At 34.8% G+C, this 14,023-nt stretch overlaps 1 pseudogene; it reads right to left on the bottom strand.

The window, feature by feature from the left end:
- Positions 1–10,866: 10,866 nt before the first annotated feature.
- LOC115424272 (disintegrin and metalloproteinase domain-containing protein 11-like) overlaps positions 10,867–14,023 on the bottom strand; it is a 51,193-nt pseudogene continuing 48,036 nt past the window's right edge.

Genomic DNA, 14,023 nt, shown 5'->3' on the forward strand with positions numbered 1-14,023 from the left:
CCAAGCAGATATGTCAGAGAGACAATCTGAGATTCTTGCTGAGACTGTGGAATCATCAGGTGGAAATGACAGATAGAGCTGGTTATCATCAGCATAACAGTGATATGAGAAACCATGTGAGTGGATGATCTGACCCAGTGAGGTGGTGTATATGGTGCAGGTTTCAGCCTCTGCAATGAGTTGATGCTTTTTTATCCCATAAAGACCCAGAGCTACTTTTATACCAGTTCCCAAATGAAATTTTCTCTATATGGGTGCTTCTATGAAACTGGTCCCTAAAAACAGGACACGGTGGCTGAAAATTCAAACCAGATGTAGACTAATGTTATAAAGCAAGTTTGGAAGCACTTTGGGTCTATTTTAAAAATAAATACTTACTGAGATAAAAGAGGAAGTATTTTTCAGACAAAACACATTTTTATATTTCTTTTGTATTATTTTTATATAAAATTCTGCATGTAACATGGTCAAAAGGACACGAAAATTACATGCTACTATTTTTAAAAAAAAAATATCTTATTATTCTCTCACTGGTACATTTTGGGAATTGAACTAATTATACAAAGCAGAGTGTTTGACAAAAATGAATTGCAAAATCATGTGTGATTTATATGCATTTAAATGGGCAGGTTCTGCATGTAACACAAATGGACACGATGGGTTACATACAAAACCTGGAATGAGACTGAGATTCATGAGGAACCTGCATGTCTGGGTTAGACAAAAAAAAAAAAAAAACACTAGGATCCTCAAATTTAACACAGTGTCTTTATTTATCGCGCTATATAAGACCATTTAAAGCCATGTAAAAGCCATTTAACTCTTTTGGTGCCAGACAGTTAAGGGGCTAATAAGCCTTAAAAGTGCCACAGAATTTGGCCGTTCTTCAGTATTCCGCGTCGTTTTTATAATCGAAGTCTGAATCGTCATCAGAACTCTAGCAGATGGGACTGTTTTGACAGATCGCTGTATTTACGATATTACTAAAAAATGGCCATCTAATTTGCATATGATTTCATTCATAAATTCATTCATAAAATTTCCCAAGCAGAAAACGAAACGCGAGCTCTTCCTTGGTCAAAAACCACTCGGTAACATCCGACCGATTGCTACTTAGATTCAAAACGCACCGGACGCAGCCGATTCATTATTGATCGTAATTTGCAAGAAGATTTGAAAGAACGTCATCGAAATGTGAGAAAGAAATGGGGGTGGATGGTTTGTTTGTACACAAATATGGCGTGTTCTCCAAAGCCGATTTAATCGGCCCATGGCACTGAAAGAGTTAAATCCATATAAAAGGCACTGACACCTAGGTAGTTTTTCATGTCCCAATTCTGGTCCTATTTTTAGCCCCAATATTTTACTAAAAATCCATTAATTTTGAGATGGCTCAGAGCAAGAGTATAATTTTTTTGCATTCATCTGAGGTCATCATTAGGTACTTTCTGGGGGAAATATGTCTAAATTTACCTTTTATTATTGGGTTGAAAAAAGCTGGCAAAGTGCCAGGTACCAAAATGTACCCAGTTTCATAAAAGTACCCATATATAACCTTTTTAAAGTGATTTATTACCATTGATTGATAATAGTATCCTCTGTATTTTGTATTTTATCAGTATAAATAAGATATTTTCCTGTATTTAATTCACTGATCATGTAGATGTTCGTAAAAGCTCAGATTAAAGCTGAAGGTTATTTTGTCAAAAACAGAGAAAACTGCAGAAAAAGTGACTTTTTCAGTCAAATCTGTTCATAACTGAACATATGACAAGCATCTCCATCCACTGTCATTGATCCAACTCCATGGGTTTTATTGGTGAATCAATGTAGTAGTAGTAGTAGTAGTAGTAGTAGTAGTAGTAGTAGTTTTATTTCGAGCACATAGAATCATCAGATAAAGAATCATACAACATATTCAAATAAATAAATAAATAAATAAATACATCAAATTTTTCTGTGCTCGAAAAGGAGTGGGAAGAAATATAACTTATTATTGACTCCCACCCCCTTTTTACAAACTAATAATCAAACTAGATCCGCTTCCTTTGCTTTGTTTACACATATTTTCCTCTGTATATTTTTTACAATAACACAAAACATCCATACAAACCATTCACATAAACTTTTTTGGTCACCTCACACGCAATCAGATTTGCATAGTCAACCATTTTTAACATAAACTATAATATTTATATGCAATTTAAATATTTACTCCAAATACAATGATCAATAAATGTGATAAGATCTTCTTATCATGATAAACAATTAATTACAATAATATTTTATGCATACTTCTATAATGTTCTATATTTTATTATTATAGTGGATTTATACATCCTTTTAAATGCATGTTCACATTCATTACGGAGTCTCTGAACGTCCAAATAGGTCATATCTGATGACCATGAAAAGATGACAAACTGAATTTTACACCAATTATTTACATGGATTGATAGGATTAGTGGATCCACAGGTATGAAACAGTTTAGATCAGTAGATGCTTTTGGTCGGTAATGGATGTTTGGGTCTTTATGGGTTAATTTTTTCTTTTTTTTTTTCCCCAACAACATTTATCAGGCAAACACAAATTGCCAAAGAGTTGCACTGAATTGTGGGAGACTTTGAAAGATTTTAACTATTATAAATCAAAAAGGCACATTTAAGGCTGTGAGCAGTGCTGGGAGGCGTCATGTAGAGATATTCAGGTCTGACCTACTTTAAGATGCACAAAGGAGTTCAATATTTTGTCCTCTGCCATCACTGCAACAGCCTGCACTGACAAAAACAGAGCAAAAACCTGCACATACATTATTCATTTCCCATTGGGTTTACAGGCTCTTCTGTGCATCTGGACCTGATAAATGTGCCTATCAAATTTAATAAGTCTAGATGAAACCAAATGCAAGGGCTTAATTTCTTTCCGTTTTGAACCATTTCCCTCATTTCCTAAACACTACAATTCACTAGGTTACCGTAGAATGATGGATTAATCGACAGTCACAGGATTTTAGTAAGTTTTCATCATAAAAACTCTTATGATACTCAACTAATTTAAAATCAATCAGGTTAATTTTTATTGGGTTTTGTTTATTTATTTTAATTTTTTATTTATTATTCATTTCGAACATGCAAAGAAACAAAATAAAACAAAACAAAGCAAAATAAGACAAAAAGAAAATAACATTGTTAACCCTTTCATGCATAAATGATGAGAACCTTAGTCGAGATTTTTTTCCTGAGTGTTTTTATTTCTCTTTAGGCATGAAAAAACAGTGCAATTGAAATTTTTTATTGAACCTATTTTTTATGTAGGTAGATTTGTTTCTTTATTGCTCTAACCATAAAAAAAATATTTTCAATCAAAAAAAAAAAAAATTGCAATAAAAAAAACCTTTCCAATCAAAGAAAAAAGTGTTGAATGCAAAAAATATATATATATATTTAAGATCCAAAAAAATTGCATTTGAACACTTTTCTTTGAATGAAAAGTTTTTGGGTTTTTTTTTTTGAGTGAAGTGAATTTTTTTTTTTTTTTTTTGATTGAAAATATTTGTTTTTGGTTTGTACTTGTAGCATAGTAAATGTACTGTGATTCATTCCATTACTAGAAAACAAAGTCAAATGAAGCAAGTTTGGGTGATTTAACTGGTAAAATACTCAATAAAATAATATGAAATATAATTAAAAAGTAAAAAAATAAGATGAATGCAAAAAATATTCAAGATCCAAAAAAAACTGCATTTGAACACTTTTTTCATTGATTAAGGTTTTTTTCTTGAAGTGAATTTTTTTTAATTGAAATTTTTTATTGAATATATATAATATATATATATATATATATATATATATATATATATATATATATATATATATATATATATATATGTATATGTTTAATTTTTGAAGCAAAGAATGCAATATCAGAAAGTGACATACTGTATGAAAACTATCAAATCAAAACATTGTTTATGCAGCTAATCTGATGTTTTCTCACATTTTATCAAATTCCCAATTTTTATTAGCAATTGATTTCCACTCAAACATGTTAGTGCAGATCAGGTTTATCAAGAACAGCAAAGTTACAGTAATGGTATGAATGTCAGAGTATTATTATGGGATAGCGCAAAAGTGTCCACTGTGTTGGCTGATATGAAAGTATCAAGTAATACTTTCTATCATCAAGAGTCTTTAGATCAGGGCTGTCAAAGTCATTTAAGTTCGGGGACCACATTAAGCCAAATTTGATCTGATGTGGGCCGGACCAGTGAAATAATAACACAATAATATGGAATAATGTCAACTCCAAACTTTCCTCTATGTTTTACAGCAAAAAAGTTAAATTATGCGATGAAAGTTTTTACATCTATCAACTATTCTTTAAAACAATGTGAATAACATGAACAAACTGAAATTTAAGAAAACTAAGTGCAATTTTAGCAATATGTGTCTCAGTTTAGCCTCTGCCCCATAAGGTTTAATAGGGATGGTACGTCATAAACTGTTCCCTTCACCCATTAATCCGTAAAGTCCCACTGTGACTTTTATGTCAGTTCCCAAATTAATTTTTCCTCTTTTTAAACCTTTCTTAAGTAATTATCACTGTTTAATATAATATCATCCTCCGTATTTTGTGTTTTTTTAAAGTGAAAATCGTGTATTTTCCTATATTTAATTCATTGATCACGTCGATGTTCTTAAAAACTCAGATTACATTGAGGGTTATTTGCGGTGGCCCAGAGGTGCAACAGCCCAAAAAATGATCCATGTAAGAAAAGAAAAGAAAACAGCCCAAAAACTTATCCACTATAAGAAAAAAAAAACCCATCATCCACCCTCTCAATTAGGGGGGCGCTGTTTACCCAAAAGGTCTCTTGCTTAAAATTAAGGCCACCAGAAGAAAATAAAAGCACAGGCTGAAAATTTTAAGGCCTTGAGCTAATGTGGCTAATGCTAACGAAGTAACCCACCGGAAGCGGAGGTCGGTGCACTAAAAATAAGTTAATTTTAAAAAATATGTAGTGGATAATTTTTGGGCTGTTGTCTTTTTTCATACAGTGGATATTTTTGGGCTGTTGTCTGTTTTTTTCTTACAGTGGATAATTATTGAGCTGTTCTCTTTTTTTTCCTTAGAGTAGTTCATTTTTGGGCTGTTGCACCTCGAGGCCACCATAGTTATTATATCAAAAACAGAGAAAAATGAAGAAAAAGTGACTTTTTCAACAAAGCAATTAATAACTTAAGTTAAAAAAAAAAAAAAGTGTCTCCATCCACTGTCATTGATCCAACTCCATGGGTTTTACTGGTGAATCAATGTTGTAGAAGATGACGGTGTTTCCACGGTAACTACAGAGCCTCTGAACGTCCAAATGGGTCATATCTGATGACCATAAAATGTGAATAACTGTATTTTACACCAATTATTGACATGGATTGATAGGATTACTGGGTCAACAGGTATTAAACAGTTACATTAGTAGACGGTTTTGGTTGCCGGTGGATGTTTGGGTCTTCAAATGGGAATGTAAAGAGACAACTATCAGCTCATTCTCATATGTACATATACTTACCTCTGCCCCTAAAAGGACATGCACTAAACATCGCATTTTTGTCCTGGAAATACAGTCTTACGTATTAAATAATTATAAATAGGCTGCCCCCCAAGAGGAAATATTGTTGGAAAAAGCAGATTTTTTTTCTCCCTTGGGTCAAAAATGGTCCTTAAGTTTACAAAAGTAGGTTTAAAATAAGGCTGCAAAGTTTTTTTTTTTTGTGTCTGGATATGATACGTGTCCTAAATTGGGAACATCTAAGAGAAATCTCATATGGGGATTTAATTTTTGACATTTTCAAGGGGTTGCAACTGAACCACTTTCCCACACCCATCTCCAAGACTATAAAACACAAGAATATAAAACTGTACACTACTTCTGACACGTGCAAAGTTTTATGACTTCTGAAGCATGTTTATCCCCTCAAAAATGAAACTCTTGGCAGCAGAACAAGAAGAATAACCCTTGTGTTTGTGTATAATTCATACCCTCTGTTATTTAACAGTGACATGATTATGATATTTTTAACAAATGGCTTTCAGAAGCTGCAACCTGAGGCAGAAAACTCTAACCATCTATTAAAAGCACAAAAAAACAACAACACAGAAATACAGCGAGATGTGAGGAGTAGGAGGTGTGGTTTCATGTTTTTAGTATTTATTTTCCCTTCGTTTCAATCCATCTACAAGCCTCTAGTCTGTTTCATCCGTCTCATTTTCAAAAAGATAGTGTCTAAAAATACGGGGTGGGATGCATCTCATTTTCACTTTTTTTTTCCCTTAATGATCAAACAGGCTGTATTTGATACCAACGCGGGTACATATTGTAATAATAACAATAGTGCATCTGCCGTAGTGCAAAGCTCAACAGACTGAACTGACCTCATACACACTTGCAGTATCATCATACACGGTGCCTCCTCGACCCCGGACTAGATCTCTTTAATCTCATTTACAGTGGGGGGGGGGGTCATTACAAAGTCTCTGGGCTGAGGCGTTGGCCCAGGGCTCGGGGGCTATCAACAAATGTACAAAAAAAAAAACAAAAAAAAAAAAAAAGACTCTGAACTCCTCAGTGACGCCTGGAATGGTAACAAGACGGCTATTACCCACATTGAAAAGATGCATGGACAGGAGAGAGGGTTCCAGATGCAACTCGTGTTAAGAGACGGATATCTATGTTGTACTGAAACAGATAAAACTCATTATTTTAACATAGCTTTTAAATAAATTCTCATACAGTGCATTTAACATTCAGTATATCTTGCACGTATTACAAATAGGTGTGCATACAGTTGGCTAGTGCTCATTTTTCTTGAAGATACATGACATTAAAAACTGTTGGATTCTTTATTAATGTGCTGCTTTTGGTTGCCATGGCTACAGCACACAACAGCTTTTGTAGAAAGAGATGATATTCTAGAGGTAAAAACCCGCCTATCTAACCCGTGATAGGAGGAATGTTAAGGTGTAGATGGGCTCCGGTTGCCCCTAGCACTAATGTAAACACATACATTCTCCTTTTCTTTAAAAATCTCACACCCGTACATTCCACTCGTGAGCACACATTCGGACTAAAACCTCCTAAACGTACAAACTTTTGGCCTGAAAAGTGGTTGAAACACACACACACACATACACATACACACACACAGCCGGATATCGTGGAATGTATGTTGGTTGGTCTGTGGTTGAGAACACTAAGTTACGGTCGTTTGCTGCTTCAAAGTTCGGTGTGTAAAATGATCCCAAAACCAAAACACCTACTTCTCTTTTTTTTTTTTTTTTTTTCTCTTTGTACCTGAAAACCTGTGGGGTGGCAGGTAAGATGCTTCAAGTTAAAAGAACAAATAACAATGAACTGAACTGGCTTATCAGTGGCACATACAAAAAGTCGTGGGTTTTCCTCAGCATTTTTCTCTTACCTTTACTGGAGAGTTATCATGTTAACTTATCATCAAATCAATGGCCAGAATACAAAACTTCCTTTCTGAAAAAAATCACTTTTTTCAGGAAACAAAAAAAAAAGTTTATTTTATTATAGTATGGTCTTTGTTAAAGATATCCAAGCATATTCTACTGTTCTCAGACTCTCTTTCTATATTATGTGTTGCTATATTATGTGGAGTCATCCTTGTTGTCACCATTTAATGTGAAAACTCAAAATCGAAAAACTTGCAGATAGGAGGTTTTGTTTTTGGCCATCGAAATGTTTCTTTTACGTCATACACCAAATATACCTTTCAGCTGGGGTGTCAAACTCATTTTAGCTTAAGAGCCATATACAAACCCAATTTGATCTCAAGTGGGCCGGACCAGTAAAATAATGTAAAAAAACAAGTAAAATTTTTAGTAAAATTACATTATGAAAGTGTTTACATCTACAGAATTTCCTTAAAAATGTGAATAATTGGAACAACCTGAAATTTCAAGTGCAATTTTAACAATATTATGCCTCAGTTTATTACAACTTACAGATCACAGTGGATCTACAAATGCACAAAACATTTAGAAACAGGCAGAATATTGGTAAAATTCTATTAAATTTTCTTTAAAATTTCCAGGTTTTTCATATTTGTTCAGGTTATTCACATTTTTCATTGCAATCACGTGGGGCCAGTAAAATAATAACATAATCATCTATAAATAATGTCAAAAATGGGCAAAAATTTGATAAATGTGAACACAAAGAACCAAAAAAAAATCAACAAATATGAACAAAATAAAAAACATAACAAAACATGCTCAAAGACAATTACCTGGGTATCTGGATTGATGACAAACTGTTCCTTTACACCCATGTGGAACATCTGTTAAAAAAGCTTAAAGCACTACTAAGCTTTTTTTTTTACCGTCATAAATGCCTGTTTGAAGATTGATGTTAGAAAAAAAGCTTTGTACAAACTACATTTCTAGTGTGTTGGATTATGGGGACGTCATTTACAGGAATGCAGCTGCAACGACTCTCCACCATCTAGACACAGTTTATCACAGTGCTTTACGTTTTATTACAAATGCTGCATTCAGGACCCATCACTGTAAGCCACAGGTGTCAAAACATGCGGCCCGGGGTCCAAATTCAGGAATTTGGGATGAATTTGTGAAATACAAAAATTACACTAAAATATTAACATATTATTTTAGTTCAGTTCCACATTCAGACCAATTCAATCTCAAGTGGGCAGGACCAGTAAAATACTATAATAATAACATAGAAATAATGACAACTCCAAATATTTCTCTTTAGTAAATGTAAATATTTTCATGTATTTACACTAAAACAAAGTTTAATTTGCAAAAAATGTGAATAACCTGAACAAATATGAACAACCAGAAATGTCAATGTACAATATTCTGCCTGTTACTAAATGTTTTTGTGTATTTGTAGATCCACTGTGATCTGTAAGTTATAATGTGCATGTGGAAATGATAAACTGAGGCAGAATATTGTTAAAATAACACTTATTTTTTCAGTTTGTTCATGCTATTCACATCTTTTGAAAGGATAGTTTGTAGATGTAAACCATCTCATAATGTAAATTTACTTTTTTCGCTCTAAAAACATAGAAAAAAGGTTTGGAGTTGACATTATTTATATATTATTATTTATTATTTTACTGGTCCGGCCCACTTCAGATCAAATTTAGCTGAATGTGGCCCCTGAACTAAAATGTATTTGACATCCCTGCTGTGAGCTGTATGCTCTGGTCTCATGGCCTTCACTAAGGCTCAGGAGGCAGCACTATTGGCTTGGATTCATCTACAAGTCTGTATTGGACAAACTATCCCCCATATCTCTGTCGCCTCTTGTCTCCGTCCACCAGTGGATACAACTCTTGCTCATCACATCAGCTCCTCCTTAGAGTCCCCAGAACCCACTCAGAACTTAATAAACAGCTTTTTCCTATGATGGGCCTTGGTCATGGAACAGTTTGTAAAACTCACTTCAGCTTCAGCATTTCATTATCTTGGGTGAATTCAAATCTGTTCTGTCAAACTGTCTGACAGAAGTGTGCAACTGCTATCCTTAAACTGGTTTTCAGCTTTCTCTGTTTTTAGCCATTTTATGCTGTCTTAATTGTATGTAAGTTTTATACGCTGTTAGTTCATTTGTATTGTACTGATGTGCTTCTTGGTCAGGTACCCCTTGAAAAAGAGATTTCATTTCAAAGGACGTCCTGGTTAAATAAAGGTTAAATAAAGCTGAAAAAAACCAAAACAAAAACAGCAAAACAAACATATTGTGACTGTAAGAAAGAGGATTAGGGTCACTGGAAAAAAAAAAAAAAGTCCAATATTTTTTTACTACTAGCGGCATTGTACCCGTGGTTCCTTGTACGATAGCGCCCTCCCGTGGTGCAACGCCCTTCCGTGTTCTGTGTTTGCAACATCGATCGGACATCGATGGGATGGACACCGGACACGGGGCGGGGCTGAAACGTGCATTATATAGTAGGATTATTCTGAGGAAAAAAGTCAGAATTCTGAGGTTCAGTTAAAATTCTGAGATTAAAGTCAGAATCCTAAGAAAAAGTCAAAATTCTGATTTTTTTTCCCATAGTAATAACAAAAAAAATACATATATAGGACTTTAATTTTTGTTGATTTTTTCCCCCAGTGGGCCCTGATCCTCTTCCTGTATATCAACAGCTGAAAGGTATATTTGGTGTACAACAGAACAGAAACATTTGGTGAAAAGTTAACGTGATAAAACTCCGGTAAAGGTAAGAGAAAAAATGCTCAGGAAAACCTACAAAAACCCACTCTTAGTACACGCCCTCATCAGTCTGGGCTCTGGTAAGTAGTGACTGGTTTTAGAGCCTGATTATTTGTCCTCTTTCAGTCTCTCTTTGGAAAACATGCGAAAAACAGTCCATTTAAGTTTTTTTTTCTCTCCTCTTCAAATAAACCATTTTGCCAAACTTTGAAACAAATCGTTGTCCGTTTTGAGAGGCACCAAGTCAAGGCCTGGACTTAGAGGAACATCGGTCCTTTACTTTGTTAAAAAAACAAAACTAGTCAACTCCTTCCAGATCAGTCTCTTATTTGACCAGTCCAGTCCTTTATCTGTGGACTCAGTCGGTGGCCAGATACGTTTGTGTGCAGGCAGGCAGGCATTGGAAAGACGTGTCTCGTATTAAATTGGTCCACCGTTGATATGTTCTTTTCAGACTGTCTGAGATATGAGAGGACGGACACAGAACGGCACACACCGAAGCGCATTCGTGAAGCCACCGGACTGGAGGAAGACCCGGCGTCCTCCCGTAGAGAGAACCACCTGCTCGCTCAAAGCGTGGCCCAGACGCGTCCTCAGCGGCCAGCTGGCAGCAGCCGCAGGAACATGATTTGGCTGGTCATAATGGGAGGAGCTTCACGGGCCCCAGGGTGGGCGGGGCCAGGTAGGAGGACGGACGACAGGAGCACACGGAAGAAAAAAAAAAAAAATAGACGATCGGAAGAGGTTTGGAGAGATCTGGGACAGGAGTGGAAGACTTTTTGTTCCCCTGTTCTCCGATGTGAAAACGACACAGTGCGAGGAGGAAGACGGGAAAAAGACAGGACACCGAGACAGAAAGACAGACAGACAGCTTATCCTCCGCCAGATCTGGAAGAAAAGGAGTAGAAGACAGAAAATCAGACACTAAAACAACACAAATTGATTTACAATATCACTTTACAAACCTCAAAAGTCCTGGATAAAAAACAAAAACATTTTCATTTCATCACTGCAACATTTTAGCTAAAACCTATTTCCTGTCGGAATCATTTCAATGGGACACAAAATAATGGATTAGCCGATAACAGAAGCTTCATTTATATAAAACCAAGTTATGATAAAAAAAGGCAAAGGTAAAACAAAATTCACAATCATTACCTCATAATTCAACAACTTATATTTGCTCTTCTTTGCCTCGTTCATTGAGTTTTAGTGGTACAGAAATAATACTAGAACAGTTGGATCGGCAATGTTTGTCTTACTGGTTTTTGTTTTATTAAATTATCCATGACATACACTAGTCTCGGACTATCAGCTTGTTTCAGATATTTACTAATTTAAATGCTTATTGTTTGGATTGCGTTCTGTTGTCCGACCATGGCTGATGTTCTTCTGTTATGTGGATGTATAGAATGTGTATGTCGCTACTAGCTGTTGACCCGTGGTTCTGGGTTCTAAATCCTCTGATCCAGTTCATTCCTTTACTTTATTTATTTTCATGGTAAATTCCACTGGCATTTTCAGCTGAATAACTTCTCCACTGGCATGTCTGTTTCTAAACATGAAATTTGACACCATGGCAATGTGGCCCTATAGAGGGTATGCATGTGACGTCACCGCGGTTCCGCCCACTGAGTGGCAGAAAGAGGGAGATGAGTGGCAGCATTGGCTTCAATACCGTCTAAACTTAAAAACAATATTTAATAAAAAATGGGCAAGAGCTGTTGTGAGATTGATTGTATGAACAGGTTTGAAAAGCAGTCGGAGCTATCGTTTTACAGGCACTGAAAACAAAGAAAAGAGAAGTAGATGGAGAAACAAACTGAACCAAAAACAATACCCCTTGCCTAACCTTTGGGGGGGGGGGGGGTTAATTAGCATAATCACTATAATCTGGCATATTTCCATACATATCTTCATTAAGGTGCATTGTCCCTTCAAAGTAAACTAATAAATAGAATAAATAGAAACATATTGATGCACAGACGATAACAGATGAAGACATTTAACGAGAGGGAATTCAATAGATTTGGGAAAACGGATAACCAATTTTTTTCCATGTAATTATAAGGGAATAAAATGATGACATGATGTTCTGACGGGATGAGACATGGGGTGATTTTCAGGTGAATGTGAGGGTGAATTTAGTGAAGTGTATACCTTCCTCTTCGAATGTTCCTGCATCCCAGGGGAAAACGCAAAGGAAAAGAGATAAAGATTTAGACATATCAGAGGCAGCAGCAAAAGTAACAACAAGCTTCAATAAAAATATAAGTTAATTAATTCTTAGTTTCAGTTACAAATGTTAAATCCTTCTATTTTATCAGGTTTTAATGGGCTGGATTAGTCTGAGAATCTGAGTTTGAATTTTTTTTTTTTTTTTTTGGGAGATTTACCCCCAAAATGTTACTTTTAACTGCAAAATGGGTTAAGCACAATTCAATTATTCAGACGATTACTCATTTATCTGTCATCTTGTAACTATTACACACATTTATGATTAAATATATGATATCACATGCAGCAGGACTACAGTTGTCATGGCCCCGACCCTCTGTCCCATAAGGTTTAACAGGGCTCCCCATTATAAACTGTACTTTTAAGCCAGAAATTGGAGTGTAAAGAGAAAACTAACAGCTCATGCACACATGCACGGACACTACCTCTGACCCTGAAAGGACCTGCTATTAGATTTCAGCATTTTGTTTATAAATCACCACAGCATCATTGTCATTAACCATTTAACAACGGTCAGCAGGATATTTTGATATGATATATAGCAGGTAACTAAGATAATTTTCTGTATTATAAATTCTAAAATGCAAAAAGTACTGTTGATTATTCAAGTAAATAAAAGAAATGTTGAAATATTTTAAGAGAAGGGTTTTTTCCTGTTTTATACACTATAATGGACAAAAATATGTGTGACACATCACACCTACATCTTGTAGAACTTCCCACTGTAATACTAGTAAGATGAAAATACCAAATATATATGATACATTTTTAAATTAATATTTCTTTTAAGTTTAAACCTGAATTTTCTTCCTCGTGTGATGTGCAGAAATGGCCAGATACATTTAATACATAATAAAGAAATCTAGAGATAGAACATTAAAACAATTACAATGATTAATTAAATAAAATATGAAATCAAAACATGTGTCACGATGATATTTAATGCAATATAAAATTCTAAAGTGACATGTGCCATCTAGCCCATTGTTTGCAATGAAACACCTGAATTCAACAGGTCCCAATACTTTTTCCATATAGTGTATATCCAACCTGTTCATATTATAATCATTTGGATGTTTTACTTCCTAATAATTCTCTTTTTCTCATCAATTTTCCCTGAAACAATTCCTCGCTATTGCATTTTGTGTGTTAAGTAAACCTGAAAAAAAAATGAACTGTTTAACCCTCAAAGACTTAAAACAAATCTACTGATCTAAACATTTTATAACTATTTGACCACTAATTCTATCAATGCATGTAAATAATTTATGTAAAATGCAGCTACTCAGGTTTTCAGTGGTATCATATATGACCCTCATAGGACGTTCAGAGCCTCCGTAGTGAACTCATCTTCTGTAACATTTTTTTGACCAATTACTGTGAATAGAGATTGCTTGTTTTCACGTTCAAGTTAATGGAAAATTTTGCTGAAAAAGTCATTTTTTCTCCATTTTCTCCGTTTAGACACAATAACCCTTGCATTTACTCGCAGCTTTTATGAACATTTACATGATCAG

This window comes from Sphaeramia orbicularis, chromosome 8 (genome assembly GCF_902148855.1).
Source record: "Sphaeramia orbicularis chromosome 8, fSphaOr1.1, whole genome shotgun sequence".
NCBI classification, from domain to species: Eukaryota; Metazoa; Chordata; class Actinopteri; order Kurtiformes; family Apogonidae; genus Sphaeramia; species Sphaeramia orbicularis.